The following is a 17,917-nucleotide window of genomic DNA, read 5'->3' as shown; positions in this document are numbered from 1 at the left end:
TACCATTTCTGCTGCAGGTGGTTTGTTCCTCATGTTCTGTTCTGTGTCCCTTTCTGATGAATGAGGAGTCATGCTTTGTGTTTGTGTGCTCTCAATATCACCGTCTTCGTGTCCTGCATAATGACCAGGTAACGAAAAACGATATTCTTTTGTCCGAAAATAATTTATACACATTTAAAATATATATCTTCCACGATTATGCATAAGGAATGTGAAATTCCCAAAGGGGATTTTTAGTTTTCTTTTTTGGGTTAAGAAAGGTTATTTCTACTGTTACCGATTGAGCTAATCAGGGGATTGAAAAAAATATTAATTATGGTTATGAGTGGAGCTGGGGAAGTGAAGTTAGGGTGAAGCATTTTTTGAGACAAAAATGCACTATGTAGGTGATATTTCATAATGGGAGGAATATCATCAATGAGAGTTGAAGATTTATTTAGTAAGTTAAACTGTGTTTTTAATTAAATATAAGATAGTGTGCGAACATTTTTAATGTTTTCTATAAAGAAATATATAAAAAGTTGCATGTAGTTTTATTTGTATACATAGTTAAGTTATTGTTGTCAAGGATAGCAGTTAAGTTATTAATGTCTTAACATAGTTTTTTGTTCATATAGATAGTGGACTCTTTTGGTCAAACCTTTGACAGGAGCTTGCTGGATTGCATGCTCTTCAGCAGGGTCTTCGTCAGTATTTTGCTGGGTTTTAGCTTCTTCATGAGGATTTCTCATTGCTGCATAAAAAATGGGGAGGTGTTAGAAGCAGAGTCGAGTGTCACTGTAAAAAACCCTGCGTGGTGTGAAAACAAATTTGTATGGATAGAGAGGCACGGGTTGTTTTACCCTAGAAGCACAGGGTACAACTATTCTTTGTTCACTGATTTTCAGACCAGAGGCACTTAATTTGAAAAACGGTTACATTGAAGGGACAAACGATGTAGAAAATGTCTTACGGTTATCAGGTGGTTTTGGCCTCTCAGGATTCTTGCGGGGTTTGGATCTATCAACGTATTCTAGTTAGTGACATTTTAGGTTTAGTAGCTTTGAGCACATATCGTATGGCGAAAATTCCAAGGCGGAGAGCTATAGTATTTCTATTAAATCTCATCTCTCCGCCAGTTCAATTTGTTAGACAAATTGATTTTAGGTTATTGGAAAACTCCTTGGTAGCGGTGGCTAGGGTTGTTGTTCCTTGAAGTTGAAAAATCACTACGATCTACCCGGTGGAATGGAGTGGGATAGAATGATAATTACCTTCAATTAGTTGTGCGGTGTTCTTCAGTTACATCGGCTTATTGTGTCGTTGCTCTTTTTTTGTTGCGATTTCCGCCGCTAGTGTTGAAGTCCTTGCTGTCGGTCGCTGCAGCCGGCGGGGTTATTGGTGTTCTCACGGGCAGTGTGTGGCTGTGTGTATGTCAGATTGGAGGGTGGTTGGCAAACACGGTGGTGGTTTGTCCGGTGACGCGAACTCAATTTCGAATTTGTGTTTGTGTGCAGAAGGAAGGAGGAGAGTGTGCGGGAGTGATGAAGATTTTGAGATTTACTTTGTGAAAGGGGAAGCAAGCTAGTAGAAGAGGGAGGGAGAGATGGAAACCATCGAACCGTCTCTAATCTGCAACCGTCTATTTGAGCATCAAGATCCGTTTTTCTGATGTTAGGCTCGGAAGTGTAGGTTCTACAGGCACGTACATGCAGGCACAAGAGGCACGGCAGTGTAGGTTCTACAAGCAGGTAGAGAACCACGGGATAGGTAGGAGTTGCGTGAGGCACGTGGATGTAAGCATCGGAGGTAGGAAAATGAAGGCAATACAGGCGCGGACATGCTGCTTTTTGAGGCACGGGTATCAACCCTGGGGATGTACAAGAGTGCTGTGGCAGAGGCATGTATTAGAGTGTTGTGGCACTAGTATCAACCATGAGGATGTACCTCTGAATTCATTATTGTACCTCTGAATCATCATATCCTGCATCCATCATATTTCTGTTTGCTCTTCTGTGATCTGTGAGGGTTGCTTAGTATTGTAACTACCCACTTCAACAAATTTCTTTCTAAAGTATTGGATCTTGTCCATCAGAAAAGTAAGTGAATAATTAAATTCTCTATGAGTCGACTGTCACCTGCTTACAGGTGACTGCCATTTGTGGGGTGACCTGTCTTGTTAGGTAGGGGAGTTCAGACATTAATAAACCAATAATGAACCCCATTGCTTATGTGATTCCTTATGAGAGTTGTCCCTGTGCCAAGTGCTATAAGCGAATGATGACATCAGAATCTTCCTTTATGCTGTCAGATTCAGCATGCTGATTTCTACCTTGAAAGCACCAATTCTGTTAGCTCTTCATTTTGCAGAGTGTTAAAGGACAGAAAGTATAAAAGAGAACTGCAAGTCACATCGCTTGGCTGTGCACAGGACATGACTTCTAGCACCCCAACTAATGATCAGTTTTAACCCCGATGACTGGTTTACTGTTTTCTATCTTAAAACCGTAATAACTTGTCAAAGACATCCTCCTATGTCATGTGAGTTAACTAGTTAATTCAATCAACATAACATTCACCACCAACCCAACAAGGCCTCATTTACATTATGTTTTGAAGGCACAGACACCACCCACGTTGGTTCAGGCACGGAAGGGAGAAAAGGTCAATCCACAACAGGCACGTACGTGTGTTTTCTCAAGTCACGGGTGTGCAGTCTCTGGATACACAAAAGTGTGGTAGTAGAGGCATGGGCCTGACTACTCGGTTAGAGAACCACGATTGTGAAGTCACGTGGGTGTGGCACTATGGGGCACGTAAGAGTCTCGGCAAGTGTCATGTTGCGGACGTGGGTGTAGTTATGTAAGGCACAGTAATGGAGGCACTACAGTTACGTACATGCACTATCTGGATGCACAACAAGTTTTGCGGTAGAGGCATGGGTCCGAGTACTCGGTTAGAGAACCACGATTGTGAAGTCGCGTGGGTGTGGCACTACGGGTCACATAGGTGTCGCGACATGTGTCACGTTGCGCACGTGGATGTAGGCACATGAGGCATGGACTTGCGGCTTCTCGAGGCACGGGGTATCAACCTTGCGTATGCAAAAAATAGTGGAGTGGCAGACGCACGTGTCAGTATGCTTGGTTACAGAGGCACGGTTGTGAAGTGTCACAGGAGCCACGCATGTCACGTTGCGCACGTGGGTGCAGGTACGTGCAGGCACAGAAATGATGGCACCATACGTGCACTCTCTGGATGCACAAAAGTGTGGCGGCAGAGGCATGGGTCCGAGTACTCAGCTATAGAACCACGGTTGTGAACTCACGTGGGTGTGGCACTACGGGGGGCGTAGGAGTCTCGGCTAGTGTCATGTTGTGCACGTGGGTGCACGTACGTAAGGCACGAAAATGAAGGCACCACAGGCACGTACGTGCATTCTTTGGATGCAAAAAAAGTGTGGCGGCAGAGGCATGGGTCCGAGTACTCGGTTAGAGAACCACAGTTGTGAAGTCATGTGGGTGTGGCACTATGGGGCACGTAAGAGTCTTGGCAAGTGTCGCGTGAGGCACGTGGGTGCAAGGACTTAAGGCACAGAAATGAAGACACCACGGTTGTGAAGTCGCGTGGTAGTGATGAAGTGGAGCCTCTGTACAGGCATGTGGATGCAGGAACACGAGGCGCGGAAGTGCAGGTTCTACAGGCACGTAGATGCAGGCACATGAGGCACGAAAGTGTGGGTTCTACAGGCAGTTACAGAACCACGGGACAGGTAAGTGTCGCGTGAGGCACGTGGCTATAAGCATTGGAGGCAAGGAAATGAAGCGAACACAGGCACAGACATGCTGCTTCTCGAGGCACGGGTATCAACCCTGTGGATGTTCAAGAGTGTGGTGGAAGAGGCATGTGTTAGAATGCCCGGTTAAAGAGGCATGGTTGTGAAGTCTGAGGAGCGACGCGGGCGTGGCAGTGGGGCCATGTAAGAGTCACGACGCATGTTTTTACGTTAGGCACGTGACACACGTGGGTGCAGTTACGGAAGGCAGAATTGGTGAATCCACAACAGGCACGTACGTGTGTTTTGCAAAGTCACGGGTGTGCACTCTCTGGATGCACAAAAGTGTGCCGGCAGAGGCATGGGTCCGACTACCCGGTTAGAGAACCACATTTGTGAAGAGACGTGGGCGTGGCATGACGGGCCCCGTATGAGTCACGGCAAGTGTCACGCGAGGCACGTGGATGTAGGCACGTGAGGCACGGCATTGAAGGCACAGGAGGCACGGATGCAGATACAAGAGGCACGGATGCCTCTAGAAAGTCACGCGTGATCTGGCATCACGGGCATGGAGTGGTGTGGGGCTTCGAGGGGCATCAGTGGCCCTCAACCCTCTAGATGCATGGTGGTGTGGTAGGAGAGGCACAATTGTGGATGAGTGAGGCCTCTAATGGTGTGAGTGGGTGGCACCACATGCATTTGTTTGAATACTCATTTAGAGAGTTACGTTTGTACTCACGCCAGATGCATGATGTAGGTTGGTGGCATTCGGCAGCACATGGTTGCAGAGAGGAGGAATGTTTGTGAAACATCAAAGTCACCTGGCGGTCATGCGTGAGGAGTATGTAGAGTAACTGCGCCTCGACGTGACGCACGTATGTATAGGGACGGATTTGGGGCACTGGCTTGTGTTCGAATGCTTGGTTAATGAAAAATCAAGGAACTACATCAATAAAAAGAGTCTGCTGCTTCGTTATCACAGTATGATGTGCGGTTAAACCATTTTCTGATGTTTTGACGGATCTAGGCTTGTTAGCTTATCACCAACTTTTTATTCCTTTTCCTTGATGTCGTCGTAGATCTTTCTAATCTCATCGCCCATTTTGCTAGGTTTGATTGTATTCTGATCACTAATTAGTAGCCTGCATAGTTGTTGTGCTTTCCATTGTTCCGTGCCATCCTATAAAAAATTCAGTGAAAAATAATGAGAAAAAACACATTAGAATTAGGTCATGTAGTTGTATGATATGTTGCAGGTTTATAGCGAGTTTTAAGCGAAAACTTACATCAAAATTATCTATCTCTTCGACGAAGTGGTTGCCATCAAAAAGACGCGTGAACCTTAGAACAACAAATGGGGTTTCACCTTTGTTCACCTTTGGAAAGTCCTTTAAATATTGAACTTCCCATTTAGTCTTTTCCTTTTCGAATTTTTCACTGAGTAATATTTCGTATACTTCCTTGAGCCTGGGCACCTGGGAATTGCATTTTGTTTTTGTTTTAGAGAGACATATACTGTAATTTGTAAAACTGAAAGACGCTGTTATTTACAATTCTTACCAGTTTGTCTTTATGGTTGTGGTATTTGTTATGCTCCTTTACTTTGCAGGCTTCATTGATTTCCATGTCAGCAATTTGCTTACTTAGTTTTCCATCATGCGCGTGGTGAGCATGTTGTTTTTTCAGGTTTTCTTGCCTCTTCAATTCTTCAAGAGAGGTTTCTTCAGGCTCAATGATTTGAAGCTTTCTATATTTGTTGAGCACTAATAGTGTGTATCGGTCTTCCTTTTCAAATGGCATGAATACCTACGGTACAAAAGTTTTATTGTTAGAGGAGAGTTTAGAATATAGTATTTTGTTTGAAATGCTTATTTTTATTTTGTTAGAGGAGAGTTTTATTGCTATAGGAGAGTTTAGAATATAGTTTTAACACTATTACCATTTTTGCTGTTTTGAGCTTGTCTAATTGACATTTCTTAAGGAACAAAGGAACCAAGGCATCCTTCTCTCATTTGAAATCATCTCTGAAGTGCGTCATAGATTTTATTTTATCCTTTAAACCCAGAATATTCTGCAGGCAACAAATAAAAAACCATTAAAACGAATTAGAAAGAATAGATCGGTACCAAGAGATTAAAAAATCGTTGCAAAAAGACGAGTTTGTATGATCCTTGTGGTTTTTTTTGTTTTGAAATTTACCTCTGCAAAGCTTGGGCCTAATAATAGTCTATGTCTTTTGTATTTAGTTTGCTTGCTTCCCTCCCATGCTTCTGCTAACTCATCGAGCACCTTCTTTTCCATTCCTTTACGTTTTTTCTTGTTTGCAGGCCCAAAAATTTCCTTTAGGTTTGATCCAGTAAGAGTTGCGCTGTTCCCCTGTGGTTGTTCTCCCGAGAATACTACTTCTCTGCTTACAGGTAAAACAGTAGAAGATAATTTTGTTTAGAATGTCACTTACAAGCAAGCTGATAAATAGGAATTCAAGGTTCTTTCTAGTTTCTGTCTTATTTGTGTGATTGCCGCGTAACTTTAACTAATTTCAGTTGGAAAAGGAACCAAGTCACCTTTTGAATTTGTCCTGCCATGTGTCACTCATGACTATGTCGTAGAGGTCGTTTTCCTTACGCACGTGTTTGAACGAATGCCGGTGTTGCGGGTATTTATTGGTGCTCATTGATTGATCCTGGTTTTTCTCATCTCTCTCTGTCAAAACAGATAAAAAGTTATGGTTGTTGCTTCTAAAAGATATATTTGAAGCTCCTGTCATGTTGACTGATGGTAAAAATGAAAATATTTATATTACCTTTCATAGGCGAAAAAGGTTTGTAGTCTCTGGTTTGAAAACTTTGATTTTTTCAGGAAGTTGATGGTGCTTTATTTGGTTGGTTTTACCGAATATGAGTGTGTATACGTACTCTGGTTTCCATTCGGCATCCACCTTGCTGTGCTGCAGGCATGTCAAAATGCATGGTTTATAGTTACGTGTTGTCCACCATTGTGAATAAACTAATTGCGGTAATAAAGAAATCAAGTAATTTGACGTGTATGTACTGGTAACTTACATGAAAATCCTCTCTGTCCTTGACCAGTTCTTTCCCATTCCAGTGTTTCGCAAATTGGGCCGTGAAGTGTCCGCATTGTGTTCCTTCTTGCTTTGGTGTGCAGATCCTGTGAGGCCTTTGTGCTATCCTTGCTCAGTCTGGTTCGTTCTTGTCTTTTAGTTGGTGGTACTTGTTCATCAGCACCGACATCCTTCTCATCTGTGATTGCATTTTTGTTTTGTTGTTTGGTTGCGGCATTGATAAAAAAGTAAGAGTATCATACTACCGCGAGGAAAAGAGTAAATCAATGTACAAAAAGTACGTACCAGTTCTGCTCGATGCACATGGTGTTTACTCCAAGACAAATCGGCGTAGTTTACATAGTTCAGTGAGTCAAGGATGTCGATGCTATCTCTGTACTTGTTCATTACATATAGCGTGTAGTGCTTGTCCGTGTGATGAGGTATCATGATCTATGTTGAGAGAGGAGATCGTTGTTGATGTAAAAATTGAATTTCATTTAATTGTTGAAGCTCAAGGAGAGTAAGTTGTGTGTTCAGTAATAGTTCCGAACTTACCATCTTCGAGTGCAGGATGTTTTTACCTCGCACGAGTTGTTCAAATGCTTGTAATGCATCATCTTTGTTGAATTCTGATAGCTCTCCTCTATTATAATTGAGACCTAGCACCATCTTCAAGAAAGAGAGTGTGTGTTATTAGTTAAATATTCTACCATAGTAATGACGGAGGTGTTTTTGTGGGTGAGGTATGCATACATTTGCGAATTCTGCAGGGAGTACAGTTGTGACGTCTGGGTTGAATTGTTTCTGTTCTGTCCATTCGTCTAGTAACGCGTTTAGCATGGAGCCCTCCATTTGTGCATTTCCTTTCCCTGCTTGTTCCTTGAAAGATTTTCCTGAAATGTAGCCTTCGCTCTTTGAGGTTTTATATAGTTGTTCTCTGCAAGAAAGGATGGTTTAGAATTAGGTGAGTGAATGGTTAGTTGGATGTTAGAGAATTTGCAGCTCTGTGTAATCGTTTCCATGGAACAAGGAGAATCTGCTTACTGTCCGCATTGTTTCTGTCCTTGTCGGCTCATCAGATATCTATAGAGTTGCATGGCCTTTTCTTTGTAAATGAAATCTCCTGGAACAAGTGCTGGAGCGATGACTTTCTCAATTTCCTTGCTTGCTCGCTTGAATGGCCTCTTAGTTGAGATTATGTTTGCTGAGCTGATCTCATGTGATTGAATCATCGAGGGTTTTGGGGAACTTGTCTGCACTCTTGCAAGATGCCTTCCCCTTTTCTTGTCATGACTGAACTGTGCCTGCTTGTTAAGTTGCCCACGTGTTGGTGTGTCCTTTTGTGTGTTGTTGTTTTTGATGCTTGGTTCTATTGAGACTTCAGCATCGTGTTTCCTCTTTTGAAGTATCTTTTCTAAGAAAATCTTTCCTTTCTCCTTCTTTTCTTCTTGTGCATGTTCTACCTCTGGTGATGTTCCTGATATGCAATCTTTGCCAACAGGGTTCATGTTTTGTTTGGAAAGCTGTTGTTGGCGAGTTGGTACGCTCTTTGCCCTGTTATCCACTTCTAAAGGAGAGAGTGTTATGCCTTCGTTGTTTTTATCTCGGGATGGTATGTCTGGTTGTATCGGCGGATCTTTCCATTCGTGTGACACCCCAAAAATTTAACCATGTTTTGTTTATTAAAATTTTGCCAGGAAACTAAAACTTTTATTTTCTCGATTTCCTTTTGATTTCAGAACCATTCGTTTCTTTACTATTATGGAGTTTTTACCCCAAGTGAAAACCTTTCAATCATTATTGGACTTATTTACCCTCTCCAATAAAACAATTCTTTTATCAGTGGGATAATTTATATAATTATTTATCCCTGAGCTTTATCTCTCTAAAATGGTTATTCATAAGTTTAGGGTCCCATTTGCACTGCAACCCTTTTATAAATTCATTTAGAAATCTCACCAAAATTTGGAGATGTCATGTGATGTTTTTAAATCACTTTTGTGCAAAAATATATTTCATTCTTTGGATATTTTGAGCTCTACATGAAGTTTTCAAATCTGGTCCAATGGGCAATTTTGCACTACAACCTAATTAAATATTTCTTTAAAACTTCCTCCAAAATTATGGGATGTTAATAGGAGTGTATTATTCAACTTTATGCAAAAACCCAGTGATGTCCTTTGAAAAACTTGAGTGAATCAACCTCTTTTTCATTCTGGTCCAGCATGGTGATTTGTACAACAACCATATTTTAACTTGCCCTTTTAGCTATGATTCTTTCTCCTGCTTATAGACCACCCTGCAAAACCCTTAAGTCCAGGAGAGTGGACCCATTGGAGGATTTTAAGTGCATGCAATCATGCCTTTTTCTTTCTGTCCAAAACTGAAGATTTGCAAAACTTGCATTAGCAAGTTTATGGTTTTGCCCAAATGACCTTGCCACCCTCTCTATCATCTAAAGAGACTAGGATCTGGAGATATTGGCCACCCCAAGAGTTGCCTAAACGCACTTAGCATACTGTCGAACACCTTGAGTGCATGCACAAATTTGGCATGATCTTTAGTCTGCATTGTGAACTTGATCCACTGACCTAACCACCATGTCCCTTGATCTCCCTACTAGCTCTAACCTAGTCCTGTGATTGGCCAGCCTCGCTCAAGCACTCTAGGCTACCCTGGCATTCTATCGAGCACGTCTCGTGCATGCTCTGGGCGCGCCCAGGACGTGCGTTTTGCATGTGCGGGCACCGAGCCGCCGCGTCGCACGGCCGCCTCCCCGCGCCCGCTCTGGCCACTCCCCACTCGCAACCAGCACACCCGCCCCCTCCCTCGCCGCAGAGCCGCCCCTGGCGCCCTACAGCACCGCCGTCAGGTCGGCCACGGCGGCTAGCGACCGGCCACAGTGGGCTCCTGCCCCGGACGGCGCCGCCCGAGCCACTAGCGCTTGCCAGCTGCCCCGTGGAGCATCTCAAGCTCATCCGCAAGCTTGTCCGCAAGCTCTCGTCGCCGCCACGTCCCCCTGCTGCTACAGAATGGCGGTCGCCGGTGATCTTATCCCCGGCCACTGCGGAACCGCCATTGCTCACCTATTTAAGGGGCCCCCGAGCTCGTCCAGGCCCTCGAGCAACTCATACCACCTCTCTCACTCCCTCACTGATCCTCCCGTAGTAGCAGAAAGACCAGAAATGGTCATCTTCTTCTTCTCCAGCAACCACGACCGCCGCCTCTGTCTTGTTCATTCCAACACCACCAGGGCCTCCCCCTCTCCACTCTCTTCACCAACAGCATCCTGCAGCAGCCGCGAATCCATCCCCATGCTCGATTTTGATCGGGACTTGCTGCAGGCGAAAGCCCCATCTCACCCGCCGCCGCCGTCCGCCGGGAAGCTCGTCGCCGGCGACTCTGTCCACATCGGCGACCATGGCGGGTACCCACGGGTTCGCCTCGACCACCTGAGCACACCCATGTACTCAGATCCCCGAGGGATGCCTCCGTTTGCCGGCGATCCTCACGGAGCTCCGCCTCTGTTCGGTCGGAGGAGACGGCGCGCGCGTGGACTAGTCAAACCTGACCAGTGGGCCCCGCTGGACCCACTGTCTGCGACCCAACCCCGCCACCACGTGTTTTAAGTGGAGGCGTATTCCCAAAGTACGTCTTCGACGTGTACCCTTTTCAAAGCGTTTTTCTTTTTTCAGTTTTATTTTAAAAATAGATTTGACCAAAACTTTGACTAGCTCTAACTTTTTAAATATAACTCCAAATGAGTTGATTCTTTTTCCTACCTCTCTCAAATATTGTCTAGTTTATTTTCAGATTTATTTGAAAAAATTTCAGACAACCTTTTTGTACTGTTTTGAGTCTATGTGTTAATTTGAATACTTTCGAAAATAGGTTTTTGAAGAAGAAGAAAACTTTCAAAAGTTTTAGGATGCACCCTGCCTCTACACAACTTGAAGGCAAGCATTCTGAACCCTAGCATGATATTTTTGTGTGTTGGATTAATATAGTTATAACACCACCTTAATACAGAGAACTCGCTATTTTATGTGGTGATACGATCATTTGCATGAATGTATATTGGAAACTCCCTTGCTGTTGGAAGTGGATATACCTGTGACGGTAATCGTCCTCGTATGCCTTGCATGCATGCCGGAAAGAAATCCAGGAAAGCCTCTGCCTTCGGTAGGCGTGAGCTTGTCTCCGGTCTTCGTCGGGACGGTTATGTCTGGTATGGCATAGTAAGGAATAATGAGTGGTGATTCTGTTGGTTGAAATATTTTTGTCATACTAATCATGCAGGAAATCTATAAACCTCCTGAGTCGACCGTAGATCAAGTCTTGTTCCAGTAACCCCCATACTTGTTTCGTACTGCCACTTGTCCCTACAGCAGGTAGGGTATGGTTTAGTAAGTTGTCAACCCCTTTCTAGCACACACCGTACAGAGAGGCCATGGTGGAAGATACCGACTGTAGCGAGTAGGCATGCCACCTGGTTCGGGGGCATGGGTGTTTCCGGTTGGGACCGAGAGTGGGGACACCCCTTAGAGCGCGCGATATAAATTTGATCCCATGCTACGCGAGGTTGTAGCCTCCCCACTTAGAGTTTTGCTTGACAAGTGTCGTGGGTGATTCCAGACACTGGTGAGTTAAACTGGTGTGTGCAAGTCAGGTGTGTTTTCAATTAAAAGACCATAGACGGAATTAGTCCCGGTGGACTAAAGGAATCCGTTACTCGTGGGTAAAGAGTACACCCTCTGCAGAGGTAAATCTATTTGAATAGCCGTGTCCATGGTTAAGGATTATAGTTTGGGATGGGTCAAGTGTCGGTCTTAGTGTCGGTCTTCGGAGGAGAAACTGTTAAACCAGAACCTGGATCATGACTGATGACTTGTGATGATTATGTTTTTTTTATTATGGACTAACCCATTATATTATTTGAACTATTGAGTATCCCTGGGACGGTTCTACCTCTTGGATATTCACTATGATAATTTTCTTACAAGCCCTTTATGTTGTGTCGCTCAGACGCCCGACTGTGGCATGCTTGTTATTTACTTTATAATTCCTTATGCGGTGTCGCTCAGACGCCCGATTGTGGCATGCTTGTTATTTACTTTATAAGCCCTTTATGTGGTGTCGCTCAGACGCGCAACTGAGGCATGCCCTTTATTTACTATTCGTACGAGACGTCGCTTCAGACATCCGATCGGTGCATTTTATTACTACTCTGTTATACATATTCATGTTGCATATACATAACCTGCTTGCATGCATCATGGATTTATTTTATGACTGACAATGTGATCGTAGAATATTTAGAGCATGATTATCGTTTGTTATATTATACTCGTGTTCATAATGTTTGCGAGTACATTCAAAGTACTCACTGGCTTGTCTCTGGCTATTGTCTTGGCCAGATTTCTTGCTTGGAGAGGAGCGTTGCGATGACAGCCCCGGAACCTAAGCAATGGTGATAGCAGCCTCGCGAAGATAGGAGTTAACCTGGCCAGCTGTTCCTGTGGGAAATGGAGTCCCATAAACGCTGCTGATCCACAAACCGCTTCCGCCATCAACCACTAGAAACCATTTGTTGTACTCACAGGCCAGAATGGTCTTGTACTACATATTATGTATTTTGCTTGGAATTTCTGTATCAAGTTGGTGCCTCATCAGCTAACAGTAATCCTGGGGCTGGTGAGCACAAGGGCCATTTTCTGGAAATTAATATCCCGAAAACCCGGTCCTTACAAACTTGGTATCAGAGCCAGGTTGACCATTGGCTAATCCTATCTTAGCCAGGTCGAAAAACCTAGGTTAGCCAACCCACCAGACCTTAACCTAACCCCGGCCAAGCTTCTCGTGCAAGATAGCCACACAGTGACCTGACACCTTTTTCTCAGTCGGTGCCCAACCTATCAGCCTAGCCTGTCGATCACGTGCCAGTGACCGACCCCTAAATTGTCCCATTCGCAAGCGTGCGAAGGAAGACCCATCCCCTTTTTTCTATAAAAAGGGCATGCTAGCCTCAACACAGCACAACACAAACTCTTTCCCCAAGCCGAGCTATAATGCCAGGACCCATTGTTCATAATGAGACCATGGCAAACAACCTTGGAGGTTTTGTGACCATGCTAGCAAACCTCACCCGCCGTGCCTTCATGTTAGAAGAGCCCCAAGAATATGTTGTGTACCAAGGACCCATGGGCGGTGAGAGCCGTCAATTCTGGGCCACCGTGCACATCTATGGTAGGGGTCTATTGCCAGAACGCCCCTACAGGTTCACCGGAAGGACAACTTCCTTTGAGCCACAAGCCATCCAACTAGCCGCTCGAGAGGCTATAGTTCAACTCCAGCACTTGTCGCCCAGAGTTAACTGTCGCTCATTCTACTACTACCCTAGCCGTGACGGGTATGGTAGACCACCCCAGGTTGCCAACGGAGATCACGAGACGGATCCTGCATTATTGCATCTGGTGCGCTATGTAAGTGCACTAGAGGAACTGTTCGATCAGATCACCCTTGATCTGATCGCAGCTCGTGGAGAACTGATCCGCCGAGCCCCAGCAAGAAGAGAAGATGAGCCCGACGCTGACAACCCAGTCGTGCTGTTCGGACAACCGATCGAGACCTTGAGGTCAGCCCCAGCCATCAACCAAGGTGCTTTGATGACCCCAGAAGTGCTTCGTCGCCTTTTGGGAGCACACTCCAACGGGATTGTGGCCAACAATCCCCGCGACGGTCATCATCGCTACCCCGACCCTGCAGCCCCTCAACCCCCTCCAGCTAATCCCGACGGTGAAAACCATGGAGAAACCTCGACGTCCACGAGGCACGCCCGCTTAGATATTAACGAGGTAGATTAGAGTCGCTCGAGTAGTACCGAGTCTTAGTATGTCCACGCCCGGTAATTATGTGATCCTGTATCGCCATAATTAAATGTTGTTGCTTGTACGCCCCTATTTTAAATAGTAGCCATGCACGAGTATGTCGATGTGCGATAGCATTTTTAACCTCGGACCAGCTGCCAAAAACCAACCTCGACGACACAAGGTTTGTACTATGAGTAAACTGTTTGGTTTCAACTAACAGGAATGATATTTTCGAAAACAACCCTTAACAAATCTCGAGGACGAGATTTTTCTTAAGGGGGGTAGTGTTGTGACACCCCAAAAATTTAACCATGTTTTGTTTATTAAAATTTTGCCAGGAAACTTAAACTTTTATTTTCTGGATTTCCTTTTGATTTTAGAACCATTCTTTTCTTTACTATTATGGAGTTTTTACCCCAAGTGAAAACCTTTCAATCATTATTGGACTTATTTACCCTCTCAAATAAAACAATTCTTTTATCAGTGGGATTATTTATATAATTATTTATCCCTGAGCTTTATCTCTCTAAAATGGTTAGTCATAAGTTTAGGGTCCCATTTGCACTGCAACCCTTTTATAAATTCATTTAGAAATCTCACCAAAATTTGGAGATGTCATGTGATGTTTTTAAATCACTTTTTTGCAAAAACATATTTCATTCTTTGGATATTTTGAGCTCTACATCAAGTTTTCAAATCTGGTCCAATGGGCAATTTTGCACTAAAACCTAATTAAATATTTCTTTAAAACTTCCACCAAAATTATGAGATGTTAATAGGAGTGTATTATTCAACTTTATGCAAAAACCCAGTGATGTCCTTTGAAAAAATTGAGTGAATCGACCCCTTTTTCATTCTGGTCCAGCATGGTGATTTGTACAACAACCATATTTTAACTTGCCCTTTTAGCTATGATTCTCTCTCCTGCTTATAGACCACCCTGCAAAACCCTTAAGTCTAGGAGAGTGGACCCATTAGAGGATTTTAAGTGCATGCAATCATGCCTTTTTCTTTCTGTCCAAAACTGAAGATTTGCAAAACTTGCATTAGCAAGTTTATGGTTTTGCCCAAATGACCTTGCCACCCTCTCTATCATCTAAAGAGACTAGGATCTGGAGATTTTGGCCACCCCAAGAGTTGCCTAAACGCACTTAGCATAGTGTCGAACACCTTGAGTGCATGCACAGATTTGGCATGATCTTTAGTCTGCATTGTGAACTTGATCCACTGACCTAACCACCATGTCCCTTGATCTCCCTACTAGCTCTAACCTAGTCCTGTTATTGGCCAGCCTCGCTCAAGCACTCTAGGCTACCCTGGCATTCTGTCGAGCACGTCTTGTGTGTGCTCTGGGCGCGCCCAGGACGCGCGTTTTGCATGTGCGGGCACCGAGCCCCCGCGTCGCACGACCGCCTCCCCGCACCCGCTCTGGCCTCTCCCCACTCGCAGCCAGCACGCCCGCCCCCTCTCTCACCGCAGAGCTGCCCCTGGCGCCCTACAGCGCCGCTGTCAGGTCGGCCACGGCGGCTAGCGACCGCCCACAGTGGGCTCCTGTCCCGAACGGCGCCGCCCGAGCCACTAGCGCTCGCCAGCTGCCCCCTGGAGCAGCTCAAGCTCATCCACAAGCTTGTCCGTAAGCGCTCGTCGCCGCCACGTCCCCCAGCTGCTACAGAATGGCGGTCGCCGGTGATCTTATCCCCGGCCTCCGTGGAACTGCCATTGCTCGCCTATTTAAGGGGCCCCCAAGCTCGTCTAGGCCCTCGAGCAACTCATACGACCTCTCTCACTCCCTCACTGATCCTCCCGTAGTAGCAGAAAGACCAGAAATGGTCATCTTCTTCTTCTCCGGCAACCACGACCGCCGCATCTGTCTCGTTCATTCCAACGCCACCAGGGCCTCCCCCTCTCCACTCTCTTCACCAACAGCATCCTGCAGCACCCGCGAATCCATCCCCATGCTCGATTTTGATCGGGACTTGCCGCGGGCGAAAGCCCCATCTCACCCGACGCCGCCGTTCGCCGGGAAGCTCGTCGCCGGTGACTCCGTCCACGTCGGCGACCATGGCGGGTACCCACGGGTTTGCCTCGACCACCTGAGCACATCCATGTACTCAGATCCCCGAGGGATGCCTCCGTTCGCCGGCGAGCCTCGCCGGAGCTCCGCCTCTGTTCGGTCGGAGGAGACGACGCGCGCGTGGACTAGTCAAACCTGACCGGTGGGCCCCGCTAGACCCACTGTCAGTGACCCAACCCCGCCACCACGTGTTTTAAGTGGAGGCGTATTCCCAAAGTACGTCTTCGACGTGTACCCTTTTCAAAGCGTTTTTCTTTTTTCAGTTTTATTTTAAAAATAGATTTGACCAAAACTTTGACTAGCTCTAACTTTTTAAATATAACTCCAAATGAGTTGATTCTTTTTCCTACCTCTCTCAAATATTGTCTAGTTTATTTTCAGATTTATTTGAAAAAATTTCAGACAACCTTTTTGTACTGTTTTGAGTCTATGTGTTAATTTGAATACTTTCGAAAATAGGTTTTTGAAGAAGAAGAAAACTTTCAAAAGTTTTAGGATGCACCCTGCCTCTACACAACTTGAAGGCAAGCATTCTGAACCCTAGCATGTTATTTCTGTGTGTCGGATTAATACGGTTATAACACCACCTTAATACGGAGAACTCGCTATTTTATGTGGTGATACGATCATTTGCATGAATGCATATTGGAAACTCCCTTGCTGTTGGAAGTGGATATACCTATGACGATAATCGTCCTCGCATGCCTTGCATGCATGCCGGAAAGAAATCCGGGAAAGCCTCTGCCTTGGGTAGGCGTGAGCTTGTCTCCGGTCTTCGTCGGGACGGTTATGTCTGGTATGGCATTGTAAGGTATAATGAGTGGTGATTCTGTTGGTTGAAATATTTTCGTCATACTAATCATGCAGGAAATCTATAAAGCTCCTAAGTCGACCGTAGATTGAGTCTTGTTCCAGTAACCCCCATACTTGTTTCATACTGCCACTTGTCCCTACAGCAGGTAGGGTACAGTTCAGTAAGTTGTCAACCCCTTTCTAGCACACACCGTACAAAGAGGCCATGGTGGAAGATACCGATTGTAGCGGGTAGGCATGCCACCTGGTCCGGGGGCATGGGTGTTTCCGGTTGGGACCGAGAGTGGGGACACCCCTTAGAGCGCGCGATATAAATTTGATCCCATGCTACGCGAGGTTGTAGCCTCCCCACTTAGAGTTTTGCTTGACAAGTGTCGTGGGTGATTCCAGACACCGGTAAGTTAAGCTGGTGTGTGCAAGTCAGGTGTGTTTTCAATTAAAGGACCATAGACGGAATTAGTCCCGATGGACTAAAGGAATCCGTTACTCGTGGGTAAAGAGTACACCCTCTGAAGAGGTTAAATCTATTCGAATAGCCGTGTCCATGGTTAAGGATTACAGTCTGGGATGGGTCAAGTGTCGGTCTTAGTGTCGGTCTTCGGAGGAGAAACTGTTAAACCAGAACCTGGATCATGACTGATGACTTGTGATGATTATGTTTATTTTTATTATGGACTAGCCCATTATATTATTTGAATTATTGAGTATCCCTGGGACGGTTCTACATCCTGGATATTCACTGTGATTATTTTTCTTACAAGCCCTTTATGTGGTGTCGCTCAGACGCCCGACTATGGCATGCTTGTTATTTACTTTATAAGCCCTTATGCGGTGTCGCTCAGATGCCCGACTGTGGCATGCTTGTTATTTACTTTATAAGCCCTTTATGTGGTGTCGCTCAGACGCCCGACTGAGGCATGCCCTTTATTTACTATCCGTACGAGATGTCGCTTCAGACATCCGATCGGTGCACTTTATTACTACTCTATTATACATATTCATGTTGCATATACATAACCTGCTTGCATGCATCATGGATTTATTTTATGACTGACAATGTGATAGTAGAATATTTCAGAGCATGATTATCGTTTGTTATATTATACCCGTGTTCATAATGTTTGCGAGTACATTCAAAGTACTCACTGGCTTGTCCCTAGCTATTGTCTTGGCCAGATTTCTTGCTTGGTGAGGAGCATTGCGATGACAGCCCCGGAACCTAAGCAATGGTGATAGCAGCCTCGTGAAGATAGGAGTTAACCTGGTCAGCTGTTCCTGTGGGAAATGGAGCCCATAAACGCTGCTGATCCACAATCCGCTTCTGCCATCAACCACTAGAAACC

Source organism: Triticum dicoccoides, chromosome 1B, assembly GCF_002162155.2.
Source record: "Triticum dicoccoides isolate Atlit2015 ecotype Zavitan chromosome 1B, WEW_v2.0, whole genome shotgun sequence".
NCBI classification, from domain to species: Eukaryota; Viridiplantae; Streptophyta; class Magnoliopsida; order Poales; family Poaceae; genus Triticum; species Triticum dicoccoides.
Note: the sequence above shows the minus strand (reverse complement) of the source record.